The sequence below is a fragment of the Euwallacea fornicatus genome, chromosome 6 (genome assembly GCF_040115645.1).
Source record: "Euwallacea fornicatus isolate EFF26 chromosome 6, ASM4011564v1, whole genome shotgun sequence".
Taxonomy (NCBI): Eukaryota; Metazoa; Arthropoda; class Insecta; order Coleoptera; family Curculionidae; genus Euwallacea; species Euwallacea fornicatus.
Genome location: NC_089546.1, coordinates 2,867,454 through 2,887,616, shown reverse-complemented (window position 1 = coordinate 2,887,616; position 20,163 = coordinate 2,867,454). Strand labels below are relative to the sequence as shown.

The 20,163-nt window shown below is 33.5% G+C and overlaps 1 pseudogene; it reads left to right on the top strand.

Moving 5' to 3' along the window:
* Nucleotides 1-12,388: 12,388 nt before the first annotated feature.
* Nucleotides 12,389-13,561, top strand: LOC136339668 (histone-lysine N-methyltransferase SETMAR-like; annotated as a pseudogene).
* Nucleotides 13,562-20,163: the final 6,602 nt, after the last annotated feature.

Here is a 20,163-nt window from a genome sequence, read left to right as displayed (position 1 = left end):
ATGATAGTTTGCAGTCGAAAAAACTACATTACTGGTGAAAGGATCCCATGAAATCGGAATTTTATTAGATTTAGTGCTCAAAATAACAAAAATCATGAAATGGTGGTGGATCGGCACGAAAGGTGCGATGGAATGGCCGGCAAGATTTCCTGATTTAAAGCCGCTTGATATTTTTCTTTTGGAGGTATCTTAAAACTGTAGTTTAGAAAACAATTTGTCGGGATATTGTTGGAGTCTTTAAGAAAAATCTTCTGGTACAAGGTATTATTTTGTACGTGGATACTGCTACGGAAATCAGAATGGTAACCATGGAAAAACATTACTTCCATAATTGTCTGTATTGAGATTAAAATGATTACTTTTTACATGTAACTTGGAAACGAAATCAAGGTTAAGATTGAGTTAGAAAGAAAATGTGGATAACTACCTTTTGGCTCAAATCTCAAATTGTCCATGTACTTGAGAAAACTCTGGAGAAAAGTGAGCATGGTTTGGTATTTGCTTTTCTTGTTCTGATTGACCAATCAGAACACTGGTCAGTTAGTTCCCATGAATTTGGAGTTTTAGTCAAAATGATTTAAGTGCAAACCGTTAAAGAATTTTGTAATTAACATTTTCACAAATTGACTCTGCGAAGAGTCATGATTAATGTCAACATTTATAAGTAGCATGTGTATTTCTTCCTATAGTCTCTCTCAGGCAAACCAGGACAACCCCTAAGTTAAGCGATTTATGAATTTTAATCTTTTAGTTTTTCATTATATTATAGATCTAAATATAAGTAAAATATAACGAATTAGGTGGGTACACAATATTATTAATAATTTAGAAAATCGAATAACTGCTGATGTTAAAAAATTACAAAGGGATCTTCCAGTAGAATCCGAGAAGAGGTGGAAAGAAGGTTATTTCGTTGTTTAGAAGATAATAGAGGACCATTTGTACATTAAATATATTAATTTTGAACTTTACATTTTTTTTACAATATTTCCTGTTTTCATCGAAAAAACATTAAGCTTAATATTAAAAAAATTGTGTGTGTGTGTGTGTTTGTTTATTAATTAATGGGGTAGTTTATGTAAAAGGTTTTCGGGGTGTCTCATTTTTGTAATTAGTCTTAGTGTTATTTCTTCCGTTTGTATGTATCTTTTCGTTTTTTCTGCTGCATTTGTCCTTAATATGTGTCCGTAACATAACAGTGATCTGAGGATAGATTTGTATATGTTTGTTGCAGTTTTAATGCTCACCTTTTTGCCCTTGTATGTTGATTTTCGGAAATTTTTCAACTTTTTAGTGATTTCCAGTCTGATGTTTTGTACATGTTTAGTAAATTTTAATTTTCTGTCCACTTTTATTCACAGGTACTTCACGTTATTCTTCGGTTTCGTTGCGTGTCCGTGCGTTATTATTATGATGACCGATTGTAAGAATCGGACATCACAATCGGAATTGACGCTGAGCTTCACTTCACTTGATCCTTCGTCTGGCAAAAATATGAAGCCTCCACAAAGCGGTAACCCAAATGGTGCTGGACTGGATACCACGTTCGGACCATCCTGAGTTTGCAAGTCACAGCGACACTCCTTCGTGCAAAATTGATCAACAATCGTCACTATTTCAATCAAGGTATATTTATTATATATATTTATTTAAGCTAGTTTTTTTTGCAAAAATACGTTTTTAGGATATGAATAGTGGTTTATTTATCCATTGTCGGTAATAAACAAATTGTAAAAAATTCCATGCTGATTAATCGATCTGATTTATCGTCGAAATGTCCTACGAAAAGAAAAAAAGAGATATATGGAACTGCTGTATTCAAAATAACAGTAACTTAGACATTGCGTTTCGAAGATATTTCAAGCGATATCCTGAGAGAAGACAATATCTATTAAAATATTATGTAGCATTCAAAACATGTTAAGACCAAAAACTTGCATATTTAAGCATTTCGATCTGGACGAAATCGCCATCGATTTATTGTCGAAGAAAATAGCGTTCGAATGTTTTTGTCTTTCCTCAAAATTAAAAACTTCTAGATCTCGTATACTTACCGAGATTTCTTATGTAAAATCTTATGCAAGCATCGAAATTTGCCCCTGCCATACCTCGGTGTCGATAGCAGTCGGGGAAAGTACATCTCAGAAGGTCTTTCGTCCTTTCCCCTCTGGATATATAATAACACTCAATGTTGGGTGTTCTGAAAGAAAAGTATTTAGAGAGTGTTTAGAGAGTGTTCAGGGCTATCAAATTTTACGAATTTTGATGGTTATTTAGCTCCTTTATACACAGAAGTTAAAATTAATTCCAAAGCAGGGTTTATGTTTCACGATTTTTTCTCTCTCATTTCTTTTATTTTCCTCGTTCTCATAAATTACTAGATATTTCAATGTTAATTACGCTGCCAGGAAAAAATCTGTTTACTCCTTTCCAGAAAAACTAAAGTTAAAGGAATTACATTTAAAGCCCAATCCATATTCAGAACATAACTTTAAGCTCTACCCAAAATAATTTTGATACTATGTATTTAACTAATTCATTGGCCAACATCCATTATTCAACTTCAAAACTTTCTCGCCCTGAATTGATTTAACAAGGTTTCACTATTACTCACTTAGAAATTATTTAAGCCCTATTTTAATTGGTAGGTACTCTTAATGATTAATTAGGTTTATGAGGTTCTGGTGGAAAATTGCTTTACATTGTTAGCCCACGCACGTACTAAAATGGGAGATTGTGATTATGAAGTCTCTCATTTGGATTTCGAAAAGTATTTGAGCTTCTTAGAACTTAAAGAAAATTGGATATGAGAAAACACGTTTTTCCTTTGTAAAATTTCCCTGTATCTTCTTTCATTCCATTCTTATGCCTATTGAGATTCAGAGAAGTGTTTGAAAACCCATCCCAGCGGCCATAAATACGTATTATAAAAGAAAAATGGACCATAAACAACAAAAGTCGTCAAGTCTGTAAAGAGTTAGATGTTTTCGCACAGTCCGTAAATTTTGGCATTTTATCCAGTGTCAGAGGTCAGAAAACGCACATAAAAATAAAATACCCTTCCACTTTAGCATCCCTTGGTCTGCAGAAAAGGTCCTATCGCAGTGCCCTTTTGATAAAAGTTCGGGAAGGGACACACACCTCCGATCGAAAAAAATTGCTGGAAGTTGTTCCGTTTAATGGACATTATTGGAAAATTTTTAGTTCTCGTATAAAAGCCATCTGCTAAAGATATCAGTTGTTTCTACCTTACGCAGGAAATTTCAGAGGGAAGGCAAACAGAAAAACGTCTGAATTAGTTTCTTAGGCCCGGAAATGCTGGAAATTAAATCCTTTTCGCCGGAAAATCAAACATAAACGAAAGTATCTGATGACAAAGTCAACATTGTATGGTATGATGTCGATTTTCGATAAGGATCTTTCCAGAGGCGGAACATTTTTTTTTAAAGAAGGAAACCTTATCACTTACATTTAATTGGAAGCATTATAAACTAGCTCTGTCCAACACAATTTGAGCTCAGGGAATCACTTTTTACTTGTACAGAAAAAAGGGAAAATCTTTCTCAACGGTAAGTTTATCGTGAATTTAGTTCTATTTCAAACTTAACATTTTCTTCTATCGACAAATTTTATATAGAATCTCGACTATTTATTCAATTGGCTTGTTCAAGTTCCATCATATCTCATTATTCTATACGCGTCACCATAACATGATTATATTGATTTTGACGCTTCACTGGGCTTCTTGGCTCAAACTTTTAATTCCGACACATGCCCAGACTAATATGAGTTTAATTTGTGTAGAAGGATACGTACGAATTCCTCAAGTATTAAATTACATACATATGTATATAAACAAGGAAAAGCCTCCTACGCCCATGTATTATTCTCGTCTTACCTCCTGAAATGTGTCTAAAAGCATTATCACACTCTCCCTTGATGGCTTGTCTAGTTCCCAGCGAAACAATCACTGAAGCCTTGTGGAGGGAAAATTGTTTTCTCAGAGCTCAATCAATTTAGTTTCTTAGGTTTTTAGGACAAAAACTCCTGTTCAAATCCAGCCAACTTCATTATAAATGTATTCAGGATTCGGTTAAGTGGAAAGATTAATTCTTCGGCTAGACATGCAAATTTTGGATGTTTATTTGGTGGTTGTTGCCTTCGAGAGTCTACACTGGATGAGATTTGGATTACGGAGAATGCGTAATTTTCTGTGTTTACTCTTGGCGGCCGCTTTGAAATTGAAAGTGCCACTCTTAACGACACCCCGTCCCGGGGGTTGATTTCATTACATTCAAAAAGTAAGACTCCCTTTCATACATCCTCTAAAATTTCAACTTATTTCCGGGATTTGTCAGCAACATCCAAGTTTTATTCCAATTCTCGAGGCGTTTCAATAAAATATTCATCTGAATCAGCCCTTTTTATATCCCGACTGTAATATAGAAATGCCTATATTTTGCAAGTTTCTTGGGGTCATATAAATATTAATCCATTGGCACAGTAAATGGCAATGAATTGAACCATGTTAATAATCCGGAAACTTTCTGGATTGTTTTTACCCGCCCCATCCAAATCCGGCATTTTGTCCCGAATAAACAGCATCCGATGAATAATGCAGTTTCAGATAAGGAAAACTTCTTTTATGGCTGCCCATAAATATCCAGAGATTTAAGCTGAAACGTCCTGTTTAGTGTTTGTGAAATTCCCCAATTTTGGGGTAGTAATAACTTTGAGGATAGAGCTAGAGTTTGGTTTCATTTCATTTTTTCACTGTACCAAAGATTAATTGAAGATAAGGTTACTCTTGTGCTGCATGTCTCTCTTTGAGTCCTTCTATGTTGCTCTATAAATAATCATTTAAAATTAGTATTGTGTATAGAACATCTAGGATTATCGCTCATTGCAAGTTCCGTTACCATAACATGTCTAGTAGAAGTAATTAGAAAGAGTGTTATTTAAGTAAATGGCCAAACCTCAAGGAGTGATTCTATGCGTGATTCTAAGACGAAAAGCTTATATAAACATAGATCCTGTAATGCCTCGTTTTCAAGATACAGGCTGTCGAACTTTTATTAAAAAATTGGTTTTTCATGAAAATCTTAATAATCTTTTACCTGATTTTGTTAAAATTTGGCAATGTTATTTATGGTGATTATTGTTGTTTATGTGCTACTGACTAATTTAAACGTTTAATACTTTTTTCGCACTATGCAGTCATAGCACCAGGATTACCAGATTTAAATCCGTTAGATTTTTTCTTTTGGGGGCATGTAAAGTCTTTCATTTATAGAAAGGAAATTAGATACATACAGTACAATATTTAAGTTCTTGGCCAAATTTCAAGGAATGATTTTTTAAGTAATTTTAATTTGAAGGGTATATATATATATATATATAAACATAGGTACGGTAATGAACGGTTTATTAAAACTACATTTAAACGAACGATACGCAATTTTTTTTGTAGAAAAACTATTTAACAATAAGTTTTACGAAACTCACAATATTTGCTAAAAATATCTTTCTTCAACTTCAATGTAAACATTAGCTCGTCTTAACATCGATTGCCGAATATGTTTAAATATTCCCAGTGAATGTGTACCTCATCTGATTATATAAATCTCCTATTCGTTGGATTAATTGTCCTTCAGTATTGACCGGAGTTCTATAAATAAAAGATTTTACATGCCCCCAAAACGAAGAAATCTAACGGACTTAAATCTGGTGATCTGGGTGGCCATGACTATGCTTAATGCGAAAAATATATAAAAGTTTAAACAATCGGTGGCACGTGAATAACACTACTAATCATAACCAACACTACTAAATTTGAACAAAATCGGCTAAAGAATTATTAATATTTTTACGAATAACGATTTTTTTTTTTAAGTTGGACATCGTATATTTTGATCATGAAGCATTCTCGAAGCTATGTTTATATAAACTTTTCGTCTTAGAAATTCAAAGAATCACCTCTTGAAGTTTGATCATGCACTTAAATAACACCCTGTATTTTAAAAATATTTTTTTATACTTTCTGATTAATGGTCGTCAATAGTTCTTTCTCTATACGGTTATATTTCACTCTGGTGTTACGCCACTCGATAAATGGATTTCGATGGATTTCATATGTTTTTTTGAACTCTGCATTTAAATATGACTAATACGAAAATCTTTGGGGAGTAAAAAAATTCAGGCACAAAATTTTGTTAAAGGAACTCCTAAGCCATGCCATTAAATTAATGGGTTTTAATAGATTAGTGTGTTTTATTGCAGCCTGAAAAATGTTATTTAAATATGACCAAATTGGAGGCGTAGGGCGTAATACACATCAACACATATTACCCGATAAAAATGATGAAAGATAATCAAGAAATTAGGAACATAACGACGAAAGTCTGAATTTACACAATTTAATTAATTAATTTTAATAAATTGACGTGTTTTTGTTAACCTTAAGTTGCATAGGATTAAAATAAGGGCCATAAGCGATAGGGATGATAAGCTTACCCTCCACAAACAAGAATTTGTGGAAAGGGTTTTTTGAGGAAATTGGATAAGAAAGGGCTTTAAATATATAACATCAGTGAATTTACTAATTTTAATGACTTCGGGTGGTAAAAATTTTGCTATTTTTAAGTCGTGTGCTTTGATTTGTAGTTATTTAGCTTTTTTCGTGTTCCCGACTATACTTTGCTCTAAAATTAATATCGATCCTGCAGCTTGTAAATAATATTTAGAGCTATCAACCAGTAGAAAATCGTAACTCTATTTCAATGCAAACAGAAGATACGAGTAGCTTTTTCTTGGAAGGTTTGTGGTCATTCACGTTTCTTTATCTACGCGAATACATATTTCTTTAAAAATCCTGTCGGAGAATTTGTGGCTCTATAGAGAATGTTTGGAGCTATAGAGTAGTAAAAAGTTCGTTTATACTATTTTTTTATAAAATGGAACATTTTTCGACAATCAAGGTTCATCTGCGTAGATTTGTAATCCTTTAGGTTTCGTCGTTTTTTCCACCCTTCGACAAATCAATATTGAAAGTTTACTTGAAAGTTGAACGAGTTATGAATTTTTTAAAATTATATTCCGTCTGGGCCGATTTCTATTTTCTCAGGTTCCCTAGTCTGAACAACTACGTCTTGGTATAAAAATCGCTGTAGAATATTTGCAATTTTCTAGGAATATTTACAGCAATGTGGCAGCATAAAATCATTATATTACCTCACTTCTAGTAAATTTTATAAGTTTTGAAAATTAGAAACATTATTTTAAACACGTGGTTATTTAGGTTTCCTCCTCTTTTCGAGTAGCTGTTGCTCCTCAAATCAATATTGAAAACATGTAATTTCATAGTGAATATCCAGAAGTCTTCAGCAGTAAAAAAGTCACAACTGGAACTAATTTTTAATTAAGATTCACTTCAGTTTTACTTACACAAAATAACAAAAAACATAAACTATAATGATTTTTTGAAAATTATTAGCCATCTTGGCACATTTATGATCTGATCAACTCTTGATACATGTGTGTTCAAGTTTCTTACTCTGAGCGTCAAATTACTGGTGAAATTCATAATTTTGTAGAAAGTATTTTAAACTATCAAGTGGAAAAAATAGTTATTCTAATCGAATGGAAAATCTGATTTTTTTTAATATGGCTTATCTTGTCAGATTTGCAATCGATTAGGTTTTCTGGTCTGGGTCTCCGAATTTAGCTGTACAAAACATGGTCAAAAATTAGTGAAATATATAATACTAATAGATAACATATAAATAATAATAAATAAAATATAAATAATAATAAATATTGGTTAAGACTATCGAGTAGTAAATAGGTCGTTTTTCTATTCTATCATATTTAAGTAGACTTTTTTGTAGTCGTGTAGATTTTTTCGCCTGTAGAACTATTTTGCTTTATAAATCAACATTAAAAAGTCGCAATTTGTTGAAAATATTTAAAATTATCGAGCGTAAAAAAACGGTTGTTGGTCTGTAACAGTCGTTAAAGAAGTAGGTGGACATCTGTAGCGATTGCTCAAATAAAAAAAAATAAGATCTGCTTTGTCAGGTATATAGTCGTTTAGGTTTCGTTGTCGGGTGAACCAATTCTGTACCACCAATTAATGTTGAAAGATTGCAATTTGTAGGCAATCCCTACGTCTATAGTCAGGATTTATATTCAGGTAGGTTTCTTTGTCGTAGTGTCTATGTTTTGACATGCAATTAAAACTTTTGATGTCGATCGATTCTAAAATTGAAAATCACTCAAAAGTTATACAGGGTGTCCTCGAATTACGTGGCCAAAATAATACCGCAGATTGTTTGAGTGAAAATAAGTCGATTTAACTAAACTTCCCTCAGTCCAAAAGTTGATAATTATGGAGCTACAGGGTGTTAAAGTTGAAAAAAAAATCACATTTTCTTTAATATCTTTCGATTTCTTTAAGTTAATTTCACGAAATTTCATATTTGAGGGTGTTTTAGGATACGAAATTCAAATTTATTAACGATTTAGTTGTTTCTTCTAGGGGGCGCCACAAGCGACCATTAGGACACATTTAAATCTCTGTAACTTTTTCGTGCCACGGTGTATATTATTTTGGTATTTAAAAACCTTTTTCCCTACCTTTTATACTTGGAAAAAGGTATACTTTATTGACGTCGCTAGAAGCAACGGTTTTGGAGAAAAACGCATAATTCTAATGCGCTGCATATTTGCGTTAGCGCTTTTAAGTAAATAACTCAGTTGGCTATGTTTTTAATTGACATTTTAACACTTGAATTTGTTTCTTAAATGTCAGTTTTTTTATTTAGCCCTCAGTTTTTCTTTTCAGTTTCGCTTCTTGTTCCTGTAAATATCCATAAGTATGGCCAATAATAATTTAATTAATTAGTAAGTGTTATTCTCGCTTGTTGTTGTTTCTTTGTTAATTATTATTTTTGTTTTCTATTTAATAATATCTGATTTTGAAAACTTATTGTTATACCTTTACTAATAATTATTTTTGAAAAACTTTATTTTTTTTAACGGAAAATAATTTTAAGGTAATTTGCATGCATCAACAGGCTTAGATGCATTTTTCTCCAAAACCGTTGCTTCTAACGAGGTCAATAAAGTATACCTTTTTCCAAGTATAAAAGGTAGGGAAAAAGGTTTTTAAATACCAAAATAATATACACCGTGGCACGAAAAAGTTACAGAGATTTAAATGTGTCCTAATGGTCGCTTGTGGCGCCCCCTAGAAGAAACAACTAAATCGTTAATAAATTTGAATTTCGTATCCTAAAACACCCTCAAATATGAAATTTCGTGAAATTAACTCAAAGAAATCGAAAGATATTAAAGAAAATGTGATTTTTTTTTTCAACTTTAACACCCTGTAGCTCCATAATTATCAACTTTTGGACTGAGGGAAGTTTAGTTAAATCGACTTATTTTCACTCAAACAATCTGCGGTATTATTTTGGCCACGTAATTCGAGGAGACCCTGTATAGAATGAGCTGGCTGAGCTAATAAAAAAAAATCAGGATACGAGAAGACATACAGTGTGTCTGATTTAATCTAAAATATCGAAATATTTCGAATACTAGGCATCCGATAAAAAACTGCTTAGTATCAAGCTTTAATCACTCTGAAAGGGAAATGTATTGATGCTAAAGGCGACTCTCCTCCGACTCCCATGTGGGAGGGGTGGGTGTTAATTTTTTAATTTTAAATTGTAACCCTCATTTTTTTATGAATTCGGATAATACGGCTAAAAATACGAAAAAATTGTTCGAACATGTTCTTCGATTCATGATAGAGGACACTGTAATTAACGAAATTCAATTTGTTTTTCACTTATGATTTACTGAAAGGTTTGATGATGTCTGCTTTAGAATGAATTAAAACGAGGATTTTTGTATAGCTTTTATTTTAAACAAATGTTCAAAATTGTATTCTCGAACTTCAATTCACTTATTTATGCGTGTTTTCAAGTACTCTTCACGTCTACGACGTGTGTCTTCTGAAACATCGACACAAGCATTTAAATTCGCAGAATCATATCCTCACGTGTGGCAGGTATTTCTTTATAAATCTGATATTTGAGATGTCCCTACAAAAAAAAATCCGACGAAGTAAGATCTGGAGGTTTAGCAGGCCAATTCACCGGACACGATCTGCCGATTCACCAACCATTAAAATTACGGTCAAGAACTTCCCGTGTTACAGCAGAATAATGAGCAAAAGAACCTCTATGTTGAAACTACATATTCTGACACACTTCTACGTTGAAGTCCTGGAGTAATATGGACGGTTTATTTTCTAAAATATTCCGATACATTTCAGCATTCAAGTTGCCTTCAATTACAGCGAATCTGATGAGTTTACTGCCAATGATTCCACTTGGACAATCCAAGAACGCTGGTGCTCAACTTGTCGAAGCCAATGCAGATTTTCAACACTGTGGTGATGCATGTGATGCCTACCAACGGTACCATGATTTGTAAATGATGACTCGTCAGAAAATAATTGACAATGGTCAAAATTGGGATTTCGTTCTATCTATCCAAATGCCCATCCATAAAAGTTTATTCTATTTAGAAAAACTACCTCGTAGAGACGTTGGCGTAAAGAAAAATGATAAGAATGAAACTTGTGCATCTTTCGGCATTCTCCACACACTCATATGAGACATTCCTGACAATTCTGCTATTTCTCTGTGCCCATTTCTGGGTTAAAAGCCACAGCATTTAGGACTGCAATCTGATTGTTTTCTCCACACACAGTAGCTGGAAGAGTGTTTTTTTCTGATTTACAGTCCTTACATTATTAAATTTGTTAATCGCACGATAGAAAGAAACGTGGGATTCTAGATCTTTAGGAAAACTCTGAGAGTAGAGATTGACAGCATTATTTCAATACTTACCAGGTTTTCCATGCACCAAAACCACTTCGAGTTTCTCTTCTGTGGTCAAATACTTCGACGTGAAAAAATATTGACAATAAAATATTTTATTTGTTTACGTTATTGTTTATTTGTCGCATTTTATTAATATGGATTATTTTTCGTTTCATAGAAGTTTTTTAAAAGTGGAGGTTGCCATTTAAGATATGAATTGATATGAATCGTTAATTACAATTTTTTCTAGCATGAATCAAATAAAATATTTAAAACTTATTTTTGGCAGCATTATTCGAATCTGTAAAAGAAATGGGGGTTGCCATTTGAAATTAAAAAGTTAATCCCTCTTCGCCCAAACGGGGGCGGAAAGGACTCGACTTTAGCACCAATACATTTTCCCCTCAGAGTGATTAAAACTTGATATTAAACAGTTCTTTATAGAAAGACTATTGTTGGAGATATTACGATGTTCCAGGTTCAATGTTACACACGGTATGTGTCGTTGGAAACTTATTGTGTCTAGCGAAGTAGATGTTTACTACCAGGAAAAAGAGCTGTTAAGGAATGTGCTTCGTCTAAAATTCAAGGATGGCAATACACATGTGTATCAATACATCTAATCCTGCTGCAGTTAAATTCGTTTCAATATCTATTTCAAAGAGTGTTGTCTATAAAATTACAAAGCCTGGAATATAGGGTGATTCGATCATGTAACTTCAAAGACAGAACAACTAATGGTGGACAAACTGCATTAGAACATTCAGGAATTCGAGGAAACGAAGAGGCGGTTACATTGGCAGAACAGGGTCGTAAAGGAAACTACTTGATCAACCGTAGTGTAATTCATTCGGACGTGCACATAAGCACCAAGAAGCAGACTAAAGCTCAGCAGGAGAGACAGTTCAGTGATGAAACCTTAAGTACATATTATCGAAAAATCACGGGGGGGTTGCAAACAGTTTCATAACGGTAAGTATCAGAATCGCTTTAGTATTAGTACGCTCCGTAGATTAAGATCCTTAAATTGCTTGATCGCTAATCGTTTTCTAGAATACGAGCAGGCAAAATTAAGCTGCGTGAATGTGGACTTTGGGGACATAAACCATACTATCTTTCAGCAATAGCATAAGAGAGCCTGGAATTATCAGGAAAATTTTCAAATTCGAACCATCCGCAGTTAGTGCTCAACTGGTAATCAGCGATATTTTATTGATTTTACAAAATTTACATTTACCAAAGCAAACTACTTCTGAGGTACATGAAAGAGGCTGTTTGCAAATTTTAGTAAAAGTTAGTAAACATCCTCAGACGGAGGAGAAGGGTCGTTTCTAATTCGAGTAAAATTGACCACAGTGAAAGTTAAAATAAAAGTTAAGAAAGATTATAACACACCAGTTTCTTACAAGGTGTTAGCAAGAGGCAGCAATTGAAACATGTATTAGGTCGTGTAGTATGAAATGAGTAGATTCTTGAAATGCCACATTCAACTGCGAATAACTTCACTCTAAATCAATATTTGGACTTCACTTTTTTATGTGGAAAAGGCACATTCTTCCTCTTTCGATCAGAGTTTAAAGTGTTAAAAATTATTGAAAACTTTTATTTTTATAAAAAATTTTGTGCAGCCATGCAAAATAGTGAAATTCGTGTGTTAATGAAATATGAGTTTCACCGTGGAACCACAACAGCTCAGACGGCTTGCAATATTAACGATGTGTTTGGTACTTAAGTCACTTCACAGCAAACAGTATCTCGTTGGTTCATGAAATTTCGTTCTGGCAATTTTGACCTAACAAATGAACCGCGTGGACGACCTGAAACTCAAGTGGATAACGATCATCTGAAAGCCGTGGTGGAAGCGAATCCACGTCAAAGTGCGTTCGAATTTTCGTTAATATTCAGTGTAACCAAAAAAACAATATTGACTCATTTGGCTGAAATTGGTGAGGTGAAAAAGCTGGACAAGTGAGTACCGCATGAGTTGAGCGACATACAGAAAGAACGACGTCTCGAAGCTTGTGTTTCTTTGCTGTGCCGGTATAATAACGATCCATTTTTGAAACGGATTGTTACTTGTGATGAGAAATGGATCCTATATGACAATAGCAGACGTTCGTCGCAGTGGTTGGATCAAGATGAACCACCAAAACATTGTGCGAAAAAAAATCTTCATCAAAAGAAGCTTATGGTGCCCGTTTGGTGGTCCAACGCAGGTGTCATCCATCACAGCTTCATGAAACCTGGTGAATCGATTACGGCTGATGTCTACTGCCGACAACTGACCGAAATGATGAGGCAACTGACGGTTAAGCAGCCAAGATTAGTCAATCGAAGTGCACCGCTATTGTTGCACGACAACGCTCGGCCACACACCGCACAAGTCACCTTGGCCAAGCTGCAGGAGTTGGAATTGGAAACTCTTCGTCATCCACCGTATTCACCCGACTTAGCACCCACTGATTACCACTTCTTTCAAAATTTTGATAAGTTCTTGGTAGGGAAAACATTCAACTCCGACGAGGCTGTCAAAGCTGCCTTCCACGAGTTTATCGACTCCCGGCCTGCAGGCTTTTACAGTAGGGGAATCAATGAACTTCCCGTTAAATGGCAGAAGTGTATTGATAATGGTGGTGCATATTTCGATTGACAATAAAAACATTTCATATGAAAAAAAAAAAAATGGCTAAAGTTTTAATTCAATTCTACTCATTTCATACTACACGACCTAATATAAATCAGTGTGGCTGTACGTTAGCGATGAGAAGTGACCATTGGAACGAATAAGAAAAATTATACCAACTCTCTGAAAAATTCAAATTCACTCCTTGTTTCTTGATTATTTCCAGGTGCTTTTGCCACTCTTTTCTACCCTTTACGGCCTCCTAAAGACACTCGAACTAATAATGCTACAAAAGCGTCCGAACAACCCAATTTAAAGCGAAAACACTTGAATTTGAAGAAGTTGGCTGTATAAAAGTGCCAACTACATCGCTCCCATATTTTCGCTCTTGCTCGCTTTATAAAATTAGGAAATAAATGTCCAACTGTTGTTAATGTTTACCTCTGGAAAATCTCCTTCGACGTTTAAAGGGATTAAGGGCTTAGAAAACATCAATCAGTATGCAGCAATGTTTGCAATTTACAAACTCGATTTTAATAAACGACTTTCGAGTTCACAGCCCGGATCCCCTCAAAGCGATTCGTGAAGGGGTCCTGTGCGAACAGAGCAACTTTGCTAATTCGACGAAATGCAATTTGCTGGAGAAGTGCTTTATGTCGCTTTTGATCGCCATAATTTATTGTCATAAAAACTTCGCCATCTGTTTGAGTTTAAATTAGAATAGAAAATTAATACAATACTGCGAAACCAAACTCCCTTATCTATCCAGACTGGCAACCCCGAAATGATACTTTCCTAAATTTCTCAATATCAAACTTGAAAGATATTTTACACTTTTGAAAACTTTTCCAATAAATTCTCATTTAAGACCCTAACGATAAATCATTAAATTACCTAATCAGCCCTATTAGTTCACTGAATATAACAATTTTGTTTGGGGAGATAAGATGCACATTTTCGAAATATAAACCTTGTTGCCAGGTGCTACAGGATGTTCGATTTTTTTTATGTAGGATTTTTACTCTTCGCATGAAAATAATATCATTTTGCTATATGAACTATATTCGAAAAATGCTTTGTTATAGAAATATAAGGTGTTGAAATTTTATATTTTTTTCAATTTATTTTTTATAGTTTCCAATGTTTGTGAGATATTTATCATAAATTTTGAGCGTAAGTTATTAGTATAATTTGACGAATATCCTTCACATTATTCCCTGGTGGTGCCAAACTGGTTAAGTGCAAACCATCCACAGATATGGACAGGTTATAGAGGACAAATTGCACCAGCGGCCTCCTTAATCGACCAATTTAACCCCTCTAGATTTTCGTGTTTTGGGGTTTATGAAGGAAGGCGAATAAGATATTCTGCTCTTAGAATAACTGCTCAGAATTCGAAAGATGTTCGGCAGTCTTTACAGCGACGTTCTAATTCATGTGTTAAACGAAATGGCGATTATTTCGAACAATTTCCGTTATAATAATTATTTGATATTGATTTCAATTATTTTTTTATCGAATAAATTATCGCTGTCCAGTTAATTCTGCTCTTAAAGTCGCCGTTGTCCCTTTGTCTACTATTATTTCTTATTTCGTTTTTGTTAAAAATCCACTTTACTCTTAGATCGTCAGTAAATCAATTCTTACTCCGGTTTACACCATAGTAGTATATCAGAAAATATAATGTCAGTAGAATGTTATAAATCTCAAAAATCCATCAAACCTACTCTACTAAAATGGGTCATAACCCCCTAAAAATATCACCCTGTAGATTTTCAGGATCATTTAGTACCATCTAATCAAGTAGAGCCTAAAGGGCGATTTATGTTCAAAATTTGAGCTATATATCTGGAGAACTTTTAGAGCTATAAAAAATAAATTTAATAAAATATAAAACTGCCACGTCCTCTATTTCTGTAACAAAGCATTCGCGAATATAGTTTATATAGCAAACTAATGTTATTTTTATCCATAAAATACACGGTTAAAATCCTATTATAAAAAACTGGGATACTTTGTATATGAAATAAGCAGTGTGTGATCTAAATTGAGAGAGAAAGACAATTCCTTCGGCAAGGAGAAATATTTCATTCTCTCCCTTTTTCATGACGCCCTTCATGCAGATTTCAATATATTGACGATGAAATGGATCAGAACATACCCTGACTTTTCTTATGAACTCCCCAGTTGCCTCGTCTCCGGCCTTACAAGCCATTGAATTTGCACGAAGTATGAGGCTCTATCAATTCAAAATTCCAACGAGGTATCTCTGCCAGAATACAAAGGGGTATAATCAAAGTATAATTTCTCCTCAGTTAGGAGTCTCTGTGCGATTAGTATTAACTTGGAGGACGTCAGCAGCATAAAAATGTGGTAAATAAATTTGCAGTTGATTTAAGTCCCTCTAGCTCTCTGAGATCGATAAATTTGACTCTTATCTCCCTCCATAGAGTCATTTTCTTGATAAATGAATATTGACAACTGTGCGACGAGGCGCAATGTTCACTCCATGAGTGTGTCGCAGTAGCGAACAACAATTTTCACTTTATATGCGTTTTACTTCCATTTGTGCCCCCCGAAACCAGTTTATTTTCGTGTTTTTCGTTTCTGGCTGGCTTTAAAGCATCGTTTCGAGAGAAACGTTCTCCTTGTACAGATATCCAGATGCGACATCTTCCACAGCTATTTGTTCATAGGAACCTTCGGAATTCGCCCTCGAAGATGCTTTAATTTTTCCTAAAAGTGCCTCTAAAAAGCTCTTAATTTAATAGTGGTTTAATTTCTCTGGAGAGTGAGGTTTTTGCGTTTTCTTTGAGCCCGATTGCGAATAAATATTTATGAGGCGAGAATCTCCGCGAAAAGATAACACGTGAAAATTAATCTGTAGCCAACCCCTTTGTAAATGAGCTATATATTTTCACTCCCCTTTTCAAAATCCTTATTTGCCAGTGCTTAAGCAAGAATTTTTAAGACCCGTGGGAATCCTCTTTTAAGTCTCGAAAACATCTTATGACAATGTTTAAGATAAGATTGTATAGATGACCTCTCTTGCAACAAAATGTATTGGTATAGGTAATAAAAGTAATAAATATTCAAAAAATTTTCTATTCATATTGGTCAATATCAGTCCACTATTTCAATGAAAGTTGCTTTGAAATCCTCTGAGAATTCCGAATCAAGTCACAAATTGCCTAACACATAATTTCGAATTATTTCAAAAATTCATTAATATTCTGAACTAGTTCGTCTGATTTAATTACGGAATAATTTATTTTGTAAATTTGAAAGAAATTTTATTACAATTTTTCACATAAATCTCTTTTCGCTGACCATTTTAAAGATCTAGATATCATAAAGCGTTGAATCGAGTTTGAAGAATATCATGATCATTTAATTTTCAAAAAGTTTATATATCATACTATATAAATTTGGGTTAGTTCGAATATGTAGCGTTAAAGCAGAAATATATGTAATGAGTATTAAGTAAGTAATAAGATTACTTACTAAAAATTTGTCGGCAAATCTGCGTTGCGACATTTTGATTTGTTGCAACAGTTGCTACAGTGGGCGGCAATTAAGTGCAACAAATTCAACTAAAAATCAGGGGTTTTGGTTTTTGGAAAAACGCTCAAACCCGTTGATTTTTATTTTTTCTTGCGGTTTTTTTAATGATAAACTTATGTATACAGAGTGACCCAAAAAAAGTTAGGACCATCAAGTTCATTTCTTTAAATGGAAACGCCTATTTTTTTATTTCATTTACGAATTCATCAAATTTTTTGTATGTTCTGTTTTAAAATTTATTTATACAGGGTAACTCAAAAAATGCTACGATAATAAACTTTAAATTCTAAAAATGTGATTGGCAGTCAGGCATTAACTTAGGTGTGCCTAAAGACTGTTTCTTTCTGCGACGTTGAGTTTTGTTGAGAAGGAAAGATCTTAATTGAACACTTTGGCGTCGCGTGGCATTGTAAAATTTGATTAATGACCATTTTTCCAGACAATCGAAAAATACTGATATTGATATGTTAAAAAATATCGTTATTAATGGTAATGCAGGTTGATTGCCTAAACTGATAAAAGAGACGCTAAAATAATTTATTTGTAAATTTTCAACTTTTATTACTTGATATTTATTTCTGTCGTGTCTTTTCTAATCTTTTTTCAATGTCAACTTTGACTGCTTTGAAAGGTCAATCAAAGCCAAACGTAATTTAAAACTTCATTATTCAAATTTAGATAGAAAATGGGCATTGATGAAGCAGACGCAATTATACGCCCACAGAAAGTGATTTTTCCGTCACTTTGTCCAAAAATTAAATTTTTTAAAATCCATTTATTCCACGTGTTGATTTTTACTCACATTTCAAAACGAAACGTAATTTTTTGCTTTATTTCTTCAATTGTGCTTATTTATGTTCAATTTCAATCTCTACCTGACCGTAATAATCAGTTGCAATCAATGAAATAACTGCAACATAGATTTGCATAAAAATTTCCATTTTGTGATTTTATTACTTTATATTCATTATACTTCCTCGTGCGAAAACGTTAAAAATTTGAAGACGCCAGAATTGGAGACGTAATGAGACACTTTTTCCTCTCGGGAAAACTCATGTTAAAAATCTATTTTATGATTTAAAATATGTGCTTTTAAATGCATTCTCTGAAAGAGCTTTAGTTTTTCGTGTAGTGTCATTTTCACTCGCGACCATATCAAATTATACAGGATATCCTGCGTGTAACGGCGTGTAGTCCGTGGGTAGCTCTCGTAGCATTAGAGTTAGAACAAGTTTCCGTTTTTTCTAACGCAACAGCTTCTAATTTTTAAAATTTGTTTTACAAAATCTATTAAACCATACTTTTAGAACTAAGAAAAAAATTCAAATTTTCGAAAAATTAAAATATTTTATTTCCTATTATCTTTGTCTTGGTCTTGAAGGTAAATGCAATCGTCATAGGGAAAATCTGAAACGATTCAGACCTATTATGACCTTATGCCTTATTCTAGCTCTACGTTTGATGTGCAATAGAATATCTTTAGAAGTCAGAACACGTCACAGGGATCTGCTACGGTAGCCGTGTTAACATGGTTCAATAGTTTGCAATTTTCTCCATAGCAAGTTCGATAAATTCATTCTTCTACAACATGAAAATTTCATGATATAGATATAAATATTGAATACTTTACTACTACATTTCTGTAGAAGGCAGAATATCTTGTAAAAAAGGAGGCAGGGTTATTATCAGAATGAGATACTTTGGCACATCTTTTCGAAAGTCAAAATATTTCTCAGAGATCTGTAACTGCATTCAAATTTACAAAATTGTCTAACCTACAATTTTCTCCAAAAGAGATTAAATAAACATATTTTAACACAAAGTAAAAAATCAAAACGAGCTGATGTTCATCTTCTAGTTGGTTAATTTTGCGCATCTCTATAAAATCCAGAATATTTTATGGACACTGTATTATAGAATGCAAATTTGTGCTGTCAAATAATTTACAAATTTCTCTAAAATAAGTAAATAATTTTATATTTACCCAAAGGGCAATGAGGTGATGCTGACAGTCATATCCATCCGGAATGTTTTAAAACATTTAGTGAAAATAATTTCTAGTCACTTGCTACAGTGAAGTGTTAGAAAAGATTCCATTTGTGATTAGACGGGTGATGTGATATCAGCATGACGGCTGTTCGGCCCATTTTTCTAGAATGTCTCGTGAGTTTCTGGATGAAATGTATCCAACTCGATGGATTGGACGGGGCGGTCAAACGAACTAGCCTTCTAGGTCGCCTGATTTGACCTCGCCAGATTTTTTCCTCAGGGGTTTTTTGAAGAATAAAGTTGATGCAGAAGTACCAACAACTGCAAACGACATGAAAAGGAGAAGTGAAAATGTGTGTCAACTGCTAAATGAGGAGATGTTGCGCAGAGTAACCAATTGTTTTCGAATAAGAGTTAAGACGTATTTGGACTAGGAAGGACATTCTGTTGAACATTTCTTCTATAAGTTTCTTAAATCAGGATTGTAAATTAATTTGCCAAGTTTAAAAAACCTAATTATTTTTTAATAGAACTATTTTTTTTTTAGATAGAAGGATTGCTATAAGTTTTACAAAATATGCATTGCAAAGCTTTTATAGAAAAAAAATTCCATAATTTTAACTATCTCAAAAATTGTACTAAAATCAAAGATAACTCTGCACCAAAGCATCTAATAAAAAAATTGTTTAAATAAAAGATATTCATTTTTTTGAGGGTCTATAAGAATCTGGAAAAAATAAGGAATTACCATTTGGAAAAAAAGTTGTCCTTAAAATTATCTTAAAACGACGTTTTAGCTAAAAGTCACTATCTACATGACTTGTCCCCCTCTTTACCACACAACTTTTATTTGAAACTTTTTTTCATACAACGTACCATTTTTGAGTAATCTTCAATTGCAGCTTTAAAAGGGACACCCCGTATATGTATATGAAGTCTCCGTCATTTTTTTATATCTAAAACACGTAGTGGAACATACGGCACTATGTTTATAGATACCTTAAACAACAACTACCATAAGATTCTTCGTAGACAATAGGAAATGCGGGGTGAGATTCACCATCCCTATAAGAATCTAAATATTTAATGGTAATG